This window comes from Myotis daubentonii, chromosome X (assembly GCF_963259705.1).
Source record: "Myotis daubentonii chromosome X, mMyoDau2.1, whole genome shotgun sequence".
In the NCBI taxonomy this organism is placed as follows: Eukaryota; Metazoa; Chordata; class Mammalia; order Chiroptera; family Vespertilionidae; genus Myotis; species Myotis daubentonii.
Window position 1 is genome coordinate 106,969,929 of NC_081861.1, and position 12,959 is coordinate 106,982,887.

Below are 12,959 nucleotides of genomic sequence, written 5' to 3' on the forward strand. Positions count from 1 at the left end.
CAAGACACACCATAATTAAATTTGCAAATATCAATGGCAAAGTAAGAATTTTAAAGACTGCCCAAGAGAAACAGGAAGTTACCTATAAGGGATCTCCCATTAGAGTCCCAGTGGTTCTCAACCTTCTGGCCCTTTTAATATAGTTCCTCATGTTGTGACCCAACCATAAAATTATTTTCGTTGCTACTTCATAACTGTAATGTTGCTACTGTTATGAATCGTAATGTAAATATCTGATATACAGGATGGTCTTAGGCGACCTCTGTGAAAGGGTTGGTCGACCGCCAAAGGGGTCGCGACCCACAGGTTGAGAACCACTGCATTGGACTATCAACTTATTTTTCAACAGAAACACATCAGGCCAGAAGGGAATGGGAATGAAATATAAAAAGTGTTGCAAAGCAAGGAACTGAATCAAAGAATACTACCCAGGAATTGAAGGTGTAATCAGGAGATTCACAGACAAGAAAGGACTAAGGGAGTTTATTATCACCAAACCTGCAATACAAGAAATGTTAAATGGACTGCTATAAAAAGAAGAAATAGGAAGGGAAGAAGGAACACAGGTGTAAAGAATAAAAATAGCAACAAACAAATACCTATCAATAATAACCTCAAAAGTAAATGGATTAAAAGCTCTAATATAAAGGCATAGGGTAGCTGAAAGGATAAGAAAACATGGCCCATGTATCTACTGTCTATAAGAGGAAAACTTCAAAAAAAGGACTCACACAGACTGATAGTGAAGGGATGGAATACATTTTTCAGACAAATAGAAATGAAAAAAATATCTGGGGTAGCAATACTTATATCTGACAAAATAGACCTCAAAATGAAGGCCATAACAAGAAATAAGAAAGGTCACTTCATAGTACAAAAGGGAGCAATTCAACAACAGGATATAACTCTGGTAAACATATATGCACACAATGCAGGAGCACCTAAATACACACACACACACACACACACACACACACACACATACACCACACCAAAAAAACAAACAAACAAACAAAAAACTTCTGGGAGATACCACCACAGGAGAGATTGACAACAATATGATCATAGAAGGGGACTTTAGTACCCCATTGACACCACTGCATAAATCCTCTAAACAAAAAATCAGCAAAAAAAATCAATCCAAAATGACTCACTAGAACAGATGGAATTAATTGATATCTTCCAAACATTTCATGCCAGAGCTACAAAATATACATTCTTCTAAATAGACCACATATTCAGGCATAGGCAAAGTCTTTTCAAATTCAAGAAGATAGAAAGAATATCAAGCATCTTCTCAGATCACAATGGCATAAAAATAGAAATCAACTACACTAAAAGCAATGGTGAAAAAAAGACACGTGAAAACCAAATAGCATGCTATTAAACAATGATTGGGTTACCAAAGGGATCAAAGAAGAAATATGCAAGTGAAATAAGCCAGTCAATGAAGGAAAAATAATACTACATGATCTCACTCATTCATGGATAATAGAGACCAGTATAAACTTTTGAACAATAATAGATACAGAGGCAGAGCTGCCTCAAACAGATTGTCAAACTGCAGTGGGAAGGCCAGGGAGGGTTGGGGGGCAGGAGGGAGGGGGGTAAGAGATCAACCGAAGGACTTGTATGCATGCATATAAGCATAAACAATGGACATAAGACACTGGGGGGTAGGGGAGGCCAGGGGATTGTCAAGGGCGAGGGGGAAAAAAGGACACATATGTAATACCCTTTGTAATACTTTAAGCAATAAAAAATAAAAAATAAATAAAAAGCATCCCAGTAACCAATATAATGAAAACACAACAATCCAAAATCTATGGGACACAGTGAAAGCAATCTTGAGAGGGAAGTTCATGGTTCTACAGGCCTATCTCAAAAAACAACAAAAATGATAATAAATTATCTAATCCTACATCACAACCATTAGAAAGAGAGCAACAATAAAAACCCAGAGAAAGCAGAAGGTAGGAAATAATAAAGATCAGAGCGAAAATAAATGAGATAGAGACCAAAAAAAAAAAACCAATAAAAAAGATCAATAAAACCAAGAACAGGTTCTTTGAAAGGATATACAAGATTGATGAACCTCTCACCAGGCTCTCCAAGAAACAAAGAGAGAAGACCCAAATAAACAAAATCAGAAATGAAAGCGGTGAAGTAACAACTGACCCCACAGAAATACAAAGGATTATGAAAAAATACTATAAACAACTCTATTCCAACAAACCAGACAACCCAGAGAAATGGGCATATTCTTAGAAAAATACAAGATTCCAAAACTCAATCAGGAAGAATTAAAAAAATCTGAATAGGCTGATAACTACTGAAGAAATGGAAGCAGTAATCAAAAATCTTTCAGCAAACAAAAGCCCTGGTTTGGATGGCATTACAGGGGAGTTCTACCAAGCACGCAAAGAACTAAAACCTATTCTCCTCAGACCATTCCAAAAAATTCAAGAAGAAGACACACTTCCAAGCTCTTTCTATGAAGCCTACACTACCCTAATTCCAAAACCAGATAAAGACACCACAAAGAAAGAGAACTATAAAACAGCATCTTTAATGAACTAAAATCCTCAACAAAATTCTAGCAAATCAGATCCAGCATTACATTAGAAAGATCATACACCATGACCAAGTGGGATTCATTCCAGGGATGCAAGGCTGCTACAATATCCACAAACAAAGAAATGGATACATCACATAAATATATTGAGAGATAAAAAAATCACATAATCATATCAATTGATGCAAAAGAAACATTTGACAAAACCCAATACTCTCTCTTGATAAAAACTCTCAACAAAGTGGAAATAGAGGAATCATACCTCAACATAAAAACAGCCTCATATGACAGACCTATAGACAACATCATACTCAATGGGCAAATACTAAATTCATTTCCCCAAAGTGCAGGAACAGGACAAGGATGACCGCTTTCACCAATACTGTTCAAAATAGTACTGGAAGTGCTAGCCATAGCAAACAGACTAGTAGAAGAAATAAAAGGCATACAAATTGGAAAAGAAGACATAAAACTGTCATTGTTTGCAGATGAAATGACATTATACATAGAAAACCCCCAAAACTCTATCAAAAACCTATTAGACTTAATAAATGAATTCAGCAATGTAGCAGGATACAAAATTAACACTCAGAAATCCATGGCTTTTTTATACATCAATAATGAACTCACAGAAATAAAAACAAATAAACAATCCCATTTACCATTGTACCAAAAAATTAAGATAGTTAGGAATAAACTTAACTAAGGAGGTAAAAGACCTATATTCAAAAAACTGCAGGACATTGAAAAAAAAAAAAACAGATAGAGGAAGACATAAACAAATGGAAGAACATACCATGTTCATGGATTGGTAGAATCAAATCATTAAAATGTCCATACAACCCTAAGCAATTTATAGGTTCAATGTCATCCCTATTAAAATACCAAAGACATATTTCACAAACCTAGAAAAAACTCTCCAAAAATTCATCTAGGGAAAAATAAGACATTGAAGAGCCATGGTAATCCTAAGAAAGAACAAAGTTGGAGGGATCACAATACCAGGTATCAAGCTATATTAAAAAGCCCTTGTTCTCAAAACTGCCTGGTACTGGCACAAGAACAGACATATAGACCAATGGAACAGAACAGAGAACCCAAAAATTGACTCAAGTCATTATGCTCAATTGATATTTGGCAAAGGAGGCAAGAGCATACAATGGAGTCAAGACAGTCTCTTCAATAAATGGTGCTAGGAAAATTGGTCAGATACATGCAAAAAATGAAACTAGATCACCAACTTACACCATACACAAAAATAAATGCAAAATTGATAAAGAACTTAAATGTAAGGCAGGAAACCATAAAAATCCTACAAGACTCCATAGGCAGCAAAATATCAGGCATATGTTGTAGCAATGTCTTTATCGATACAGCTCCTAGGAAGTGGAAATTAAGGAGAAAACCAAAGAGACTACTTCGAAATGAAGAGCTTCTCCACAGCAAAAGAAACCATCAACAAAACAACAAGAAAGCCCACTAAATCGGAGAACATGTTTGCCAATGCTATCTCAGATAAGGGTTTAAACTCAAAAATTTGCAGGGAACTCATACAACTTAACAAAACGAAGATAAACAATCGGATAAAAATTGGGCAAAGGGCCTAAATAGACACTTTTTCAAAGAGGACATAAAGAAGAGTGAGAGACATATGAAAATATGGTCAAACTCACTTATCATATGAGAGATGCAAATCAAAACTACAATGTGGTACCATCTCACACCTGTCAGAATGGCTATCATCAACAAATCAACAAACGACAGGTGCTTGTGAGGATGTGGAGTAAAAGGAACCCTCCTGCACTGCTGGTGGGATTGCAGACTGGTGAAGCCACTGTGGAAACAGTATGGAGTTTCCTCAAAAGTTAAAAATGTAAATTCCATTTAACCCAGTAATCCCACTTCTAGTAATACAGTATATCCCAATAAACTAGAAACACCAATCAGAAAGAATATATGCACCCTATGTTCATAGCATCACAATTTACAATAGCTAAGATTTGGAAACAGCCTAAGTGCCCATCAGCAGATGAGTTGAATAAAAAAATGTGGTACAGCCCTGACTGGTTACAGCTCAGTGGATAGAGCGTCAGCCAGCGGACTGAAGGGCTCCGGGTTCGATTCCGGTCAAGGCCATGTACCTTGGTTGTGGGCACATCCCCAGTGGGAGGTGTGCAGGAGGCAGCTGATCGATGTTTCTCTCTCATCAATGTTTGTTTCTAACTCTCTATCCATTTCCCTTCCTCTCTGTAAAAAAAATCAATAAAATATATTTAAAAAACAAAACAAAACAAACAAACAAGCAAAAAACTGTGGTACATCTACACAATGGAATACTATGCTGCTATAAAAAAGGAATTTTTAACATTTGCAACGGCATGGATGGACCTGGAGAGCATTACGCTAAGCAAAATAAGCCAGTGGGAGAAACATAAATATCACATGATCTCACTCATATGTGGGATATAATGATCAACATAAAATGATGAATAAAATTAGATCCAGAGATAAGGTAGCACTGAACAGACTGTCCAATCTCAGAGAGAAGGCAGGGGAAGTGGGAGTTAAGAGATCAACCAAAGGACTTGCATACATGCATATTAGCATAATAATGGACACAGACACTGTGGTGGTGGGGGCTTGTTCTGAGAAGTGGGAGTAACCAGGGCGAGTGGTCAATAGGGGAAAAAGGAGACATTTGTAATAATTCCTATATAATATGAACCTACTATGCTGTGTCCATTTGTCTGGTTGTCCCTTCAACCAAGCAACACATATTATGCTAATGATATGCTAAAGCCACTCAACAGCGTGTTATGATGTGCACTGACCACCAGGGAGAAGTCGACAGGTTGGCCAATCGCTATGACATGCATTGACCACCAGGGGGAAGATGCTCCAATCAGTAGATTAGCTTGCAGTTGGGATCTAGCTGATTGGGACTGAGCAAGATGGGCTGGACACACCTTGGGGCCCTCTCAAGGTTCCTCCCAGGATGGCCAACCTCCCACGTCCCTCCCCAGCTCTGATAGTGCACCAGTGAGGTTCCTGAGCCTAGCCTGTGCCTTTCACATTTGTAAGTGAAATAGAATAAAGTTCCTAGAAATATATTCAAAAATATATAATAAACTGAATTTTAACAAAGGTACAAATACTCTCCAATAAAAAAAAAATGATAATCTTTTCAACACATGGTACTAGAAAAATTGGAACCCTCAATGAAAAAATTTGAACATAGAAACAGATCTTATACCTTACAGAAAATTTAGCTGAAAATGAATCATGGACGTAAATATAAATATACAACTATGACTTACAGAATAAAACATAGAGAAAAAATCTACATGGCCTTGGGTTTTGTTAGGAGTTTTTAGTTACAACATCTAAAGCACAATATAAGAAATTTAAAAATGATAAATTGGACTTTATTCAAATTAAATAATTTTGCTCCGTGAAACACTGTTCATAGAAGGAAATGGTAAGCTGGAGAATGAGAGAATATTTTCAAATTCAAAACATTTAAAGGATTCTTAAAACTGAACAATAATAAAACAAACAATCTGATTAAAATGAGGAAAAGAAATATAAAGACACCTTAACAAAGAAGATATATGCTTGTCAAGAATTTATTTTTTTTATTAAATCTTTATTGTTCAGATTATTACATTTGTTCCTTTTTTCCCCCCCATAACTCCCCTCCTCCCAGTTCCCGCCCCACCCTCCTCCCTCACTCCCCACCCACTGTCCTCATCCATAGGTGCACGATTTTTGTCCAGTCTATTCCCACATCCCCCACACCCCTTTCCCCCCCAAGAATAGTCAGTCCATTCCCTTTCTATGTCCCTGATTCTATTATAATCAACAGTTCATTCTGTTCATCAGATTATTTATTCACTTGATTCTTAGATTCACTTGTTGATAGATGCATATTTGTTGTTCATAATTTGTATCTTTACCTTTTTCTTCCTCTTCCTCTTCTTAAAGGATACCTTTCAGCATTTCATATAATCCTGGTTTGGTGGTGATGAACTCCTTTAGCTTTTCCTTATCTGTGAAGCTCTTTATCTGACCTTCAATTCTGAATGATAGCTTTGCTGGATAAAGTAATCTTGGTTGTAGGTTCTTGGTATTCATCACTTTGAATATTTCTTGCCACTCCCTTCTGGCCTGCAAAGTTTCTGTTGAGAAATCAGCTGACAGTCCTATGGGTATTCCCTTGTAGGTAACTGAGTTTCTTTCTCTTGCTGTTTTTAAGATTCTCTCTTTATCTTTTGCTCTTGGCATTTTAATTATGATGTGTCTTGGTGTGGTCCTCTTTGGATTCCTTTTGTTTGGGGTTCTCCGCGCTTCTTGGACCTGTAAGTCCATTTCTTTCACCAGGTGGGGGAAGTTTTCTGTCATTATTTCTTCAAATAGGTTTTCAATATCTTGCTCTCTCTCATCTTCTGGCACCCCTATAATTCGGATGTTGGTACGCTTGAAGCTGTCCCAGAGGCTCCTTACACTATCCTCGCATTTTTGGATTCTTTTTTCAATTTGCTTTTCCGGTTGGATGTTTTTTGCTTCCTCGCATTTCAAATCATTGACTTGATTCTTGCGCTCCTCTGGTCTGCTGTCGGGAGTCTGTATAATATTCGTTATTTCAGTCCGTGTGTGCTTAATTTCTACTTGGTTCCCCAATATAAGATCGAGGGTCTTATTAGTTTTCGTGTAGATCTCATTAAGTTTATCGGCAGCTTCTAAACAGTTCTTGAGAGACCTTAAAAGTGTGGTTCTGAACTCTATTTCTTCCATTGACAATTTTGTCCTGTTTCTTTGTCTCCGCATTTTGTTATGCTTCCTTGCTGCACCCCCTAGTGGTCTTTGTTCGCAGTCTTATAGATAAATCTTGATTGTTGTAGCTAATTCCAGGGAGGGTTTGACCTCCAGGCCAAGTGGCTATGAGAATCAGCTGTGTCAGCAGTGAGAGAACTTCTGTCCTCTAGGGAGGTGCTAATCTAGCCTTTGCCTGAGGCTATCCGTCAAATGCCTCTGTGCAGGGCTTGGGCGGGGCGGGTCGCACAGGATCAACAGGGTGGGCCAGAGAGAGCAGTTATGGTGGCTCTCAGTCCTGTCCCAAGGGGCTCTGCCTCTCTGAGTCCCAGCACCCGCTGCAAAGCTGAGAGAGAAAGCTGCACTCGCTCTGACCGAAGCCAGACAGTCCCGCTTCTCCCGTTTGAGTCTGGGTCCCTAAAGGCTCGCCCGGATCTGGTGCTCAGAGTCTGCGACTCCCTCCCGATTGAAAACAACAATCGCGCCCTCCGCCGCCAGCCCGCTCCGCGCACTCCGCACCTCAGAATTTGACTTCAGCACTGTGCCTCCTCTGAGTGTCTGTATGCGTTTCTCTTTCCTCCTAGTTGTAGGACTTCCACTCAGTCAGCGTTCCTGTGGTTCTGGGTGATGTCCCTTCCGTTTTTTGGTTTCACTTTTGAAGTAGTTGTTCAAAGCAGCAAACTCCGGCGTTAACCTATGCCGCCATCTTGGTTCTCCCCCTGCTTGTCAAGAATTTAAAATATGCTCAAAAACATTTCTCAATAGGGAGATTCAAATTAGAAAAAAAAAAACAATGAAATACAGTATAGTCTTAGTTATAATGCTAATAATATCTAGATGAGGCTAGCAAATAACAAACAATAAAAATTATTGGAGAAAATGTGGAGCAATGGGAACACTATTTATTGCTGGTGAGAATACAAAATGGCCCAGTCCTTTCAGAAGCAATCTTGGACCTTTCTTACAATGCTAAACATAGTCTTAACTAGACAACTTAGCGATCCTGTCCCTTGGTATTTTTCCTAATGATTTCAAAACTTACGTTCACATGAAACTTTAACACAAATGTTTATAAAAGCTTTATTCTTAATTTCCCCAAACTGGAAGCAACTCAAATGTCCTTCATTCAGTGAGTGGATTAACAAAGTAGTACATTCACACAATGGAATCACTATTCAGTGACAAAAACTAATGAATTATCAATCCATCTAATAACGTGGATTCTTTGATGCATATTTCTAAGTGAAAGGAATTATTCTCAAAACTTACATAAGGTACAATTCTATTTATATGACATCCTGGAAAAAGCAAAACTATAGAAACAGTAAACAGGTAAATACTTGTCAGGCATTTGAGGAGGATAGACTAGATGAAACAATGATTATTTTAGGGTGGTGAAACTGCATTATATGATATTGTAGTGGTGGATACATTATACAATACATTTGTGGAAGCCCATAGACATTTATCGCACAAAGAGTAAACCTTAATATATTCAAATCAAATCCAATTAGTTAGGAGGTAGGGGGATCTCAGCATATAATGCTGTTTGTAAAAAATATTCTAAATGGGTACAAACATAAAAGAAACTCACTAAAGGGGATGGTGGGGTTAAGAGACTGACCTAAGTAACTCTGGAAATGAATAAAAATGTTAAGACTAACAGCAATAAAGACTGTACATAAACAGTATACCTTTGTTGGTAGTTGTTTCCCACAGGGAATAAGTTAAGTCCAAAATCACTATACATGCATACTTGAGTGGAATGGTTAAGTAAATGATGCCAGATAGTGGAAGCCTAGCTACTCATTGCTGAAGTGGGAGGTTAAAATCAAGCAATGGGAAAAGGCTAGAATGATCCATATGATAATGAACCAGTGTTGAAATCATTAGAATAAACTCATATTTAGCTTCATGTACTTACAAATGAATACATACAGAAATATTATAGACTAGTAGACCCTGCACATGAATTCATGTGCAAGTAGCTGTCTGCAGGGCCTGGCTGCTCTGTGCCCACTGCCCAGAGGCTCTCTGTGGCCCAGACGTCCAACCATGGCTGGAAAATGCAAACAAATTCTCTCCCTGTTCTCAGGAACTCCAATAAAGGACTTCCTTCCTCTTTCTCGGCCAGCTTTCACCCCTGTGCTCAGCCAACAGCCTTTCCTGTCACACTATTCTCCACCCCTTCCACCCTCTGGCCGCCAGATTTGACCTTGCCTGGGAGTCGGGGGTCACTTGACTCTGCTCAGCTCACCGGTTCCTTCTCTTTTTACACAAGTATTCTGTGCCCTGGCCTGGCCAGAGGCCCATCTGTCACTGCGGTGATGAAGCAAGCATTCCTTCAGGCTGCTCACTCTACCCACTCTCAGTGGCCACCACCCCAGGACTGGGAGACTCCAGGAGGGCCGAGAGGACTGGGTGCTGCCATCTTGTGACTATGGGCTCCACCATATTTATAATGGAGTGAAGGTTACTTGCCTATTACCCTTTTATTAGATAGGATATGCACATATGCATGTTTAGTATACAAGCTAACTGCCGGGAGCCGGTCCATCCTTGCTGTTTCAAGGGACCTGGCATGTATGGCATACGGTTCTTAATATGTTTGCTCACCTTCTTGGCGCTGTGTTTTAACCAAGGTCACCTCTCCGAGAAAGGTTGAATCCCCAGGTAGGGATTTTCCCCTGAAGTTAGGGAGGGAATAAAACCCCTCAACTAAGTGCCAGGCGGGTAATTAATCACTTTAACTATGAACAATCATGCTTAAGCTACATAATCTTTACTCCCTGGAATGGAGATAAGAAACGCCCTAACCTTTGTAATAGAGATTGATAGGATTGAATCAACTGGTATAAATACAGATGTAACAAGACAGAAAGAGACAGAACTTAGAAGAGAGCCAAGAAGACAGAACCTACACAGAACCTACAGACAGAAGAACTTCGCTGGAGAGAACATGGCAAAAGATCCTGAACTGAACCTGACTACAGAAATTGGCAAGAGAACCTGAGTAGAACCTAGCCAGAACCTGGCTGAAGAACCTGGCTACGGAATCTGGTGACCGAACCTGGCTGGGGAACCTGGGGAACCCGGCTGGAGAACCTAGCAAGAGAACATGGCCACAGAACCTGGCTGGAGATCCGAAGAAGAACCTCTCTGGAGATCCAGACCAGAACTTGGCTGGAGATCCTGGCTGGAGATCCTGGCTAGGCTGCTGATCAACTGAACACTGTCTCCGTGTCATTCCTTCTTTGCCGACTCCGTCCACATCTATGGGGAACCCCTGGACCCGCTGGGGTTGGACCCCAGCAGCTAACGTTCTGTCACCTGACATTGTCTAGAAATAATAACACTACAGTAGCAATGAACACATCTAAGACCTCAAGGCTCCTTGGAAAGATGACAGATTAGAGAGCTAGAGCAGGGAATATATAAGATGAGCCTGGAACATCTTTTAGTGCTTGAAAATAAAGAACTACTCAAACATATAGGTAGAAAAAAAGAGTTTGAGAGATATTGAGAGAAACATAGAGACAGAGAGAAAGAGAGAGGGAGAGAGACAAGATGTCAAATAATAGCAGCCAAATGAATGAGTTTCCAATTGACAAAGCTAGAACAGTTTGAGCAACAAAATGAATAAAATGGAATTAGATTACAACCCAGAATATAAAATAAATACCCATCAATGAATACTAATTTAAATAAATGGTTGGATAGGTAAATAAATGAAAAAACTAGAAAAATACTCCATTCAGAATTTCAAATAATTTTTGTGGAAATTCCACCCTCAAGGAAGTAGAGCATAGTATCCACGACTCAAGTGTGGATTACATATAGTGACTTTTCCCACAAAGTGTAATATAAAAAAGGGAAAAAACAGTAACTTTTACAGTGGTAAAACCTAACAAACACTATTTCAGTGATAATGCATGATAATAATATATACACTTGATATGATGTGATACGGATTGCATTTTACCATTTTAGTTTTCTTCCCCCAAATCCATAATTCCAGTCTAAGCATGAGAAAATATTCAGACTAACTCAAATTGCATAAACCATAGACACAGACAACAATGTGGTAATGGGCAGAAAGAAGGGGGGTGGGATCTTGGTGGAGGTGGGAAAAGGGGGGAGGAAATGGAAACATCTGTAATATTGTTAGCAATAAAAGTAAAAACATTGAAAGACATTCTGCAAAATAACCAAACAGTGCTGCTTAAAACTCTGTCATGAAAAACAAGATTTCCAGGGGAGCACTCTGTAAAGAACATTATTTTCTAACAACCTGAAACTCATAGAATAATATTGAATTAAACTGTAACAGAAAAATAAAAAATAAATTTTGAAAAAGAAATAGAATACCCCTAAGATCTCCCCTCATGCTTCATTCTAATCACTATCTTCTGCCTATCTGTTCCTCCAATTATTATTTTCTTTCTTTTAATAACTAAGTATACATTCCTAAACAAAAACATTTAATTTTGCTTGCTTTATACTTTACATGGAATTGTTATACATAGTACTTTTGGATAGCTTCTTTTGTTTAAAAGTAAGTTTGTGAAATTCACATTGTTGAATGTTTCTGTAGTTTGTCCATTTTTACAGCTCTGTATATTTACATTCTATGAACATACCATTAGTTATTTAATACAAAAGCAAACAAAACAAAATGGGTTTGAGAAAAAAATCACAGCCTGCAGGAAGCTCATAAAAAAGAGTACTAGGTAAAAACTAAGGAAATGTGAAGAAAACATGGACTTTAAATAATAAAAATGTGTCAGGATTGGTTCATTAGTTGTGACATACATAATATAATAATGTTAGTGATAAGGGGACATGAGTGTGAGGTATACGTAACTATCTCTAATATTATTTAAATTCTTCCTTAATCTAAATTTAAAACTTTATTAAGTATTTTTTAAAAGAAAGTAGGCTAGAGTGTAAAATTTATACTAGTAAATATAATTTAATGATGAAAAGCTTAGTGGTATGTCTGGAAGAGCCAAATATATCAAAGACAGAGTGAATTCAGGAATTATAGTACTGGAAACATAGTATAAACTCAAGGTAGTATTTCACTAACTCTAAAAAGATGTGGAATATTTAAAAATCATGTTGAAAAATTTTTTTAAAAAAATTAAGTTATGTTCAGAAAATTATAGGACATTTGATTGAGGGGTAAGACGTTGTGTTGAGGAATAGAGAGAAATAACAGGACAGGGATATAGGGGAAAATAACAGAGTTAGTTAATGGATTGAAATAATCAACATAATTAAAATGGCCATATTACCTAAAGCAATATAAAGATTTCATGTAATCCTCATCAAAATCCCAATGTCATTTTTTTAAAGAAATAGAATGAGAAATCATCAGATATGTATGGAACCACAAAAGACCCCAAATAGCCAAAGCAATCTTGAGAAAAAAGAATGAAGCTGGAGGTAGCATGCTACCTGACTTCAAATTATACTACACAGCTACAATAATGAAAACATACTATATAAGAAAAACCTAATATGCTAAGTGTCCAGTCATCCAGTCATCCATTTAACCAATCAAAGCATA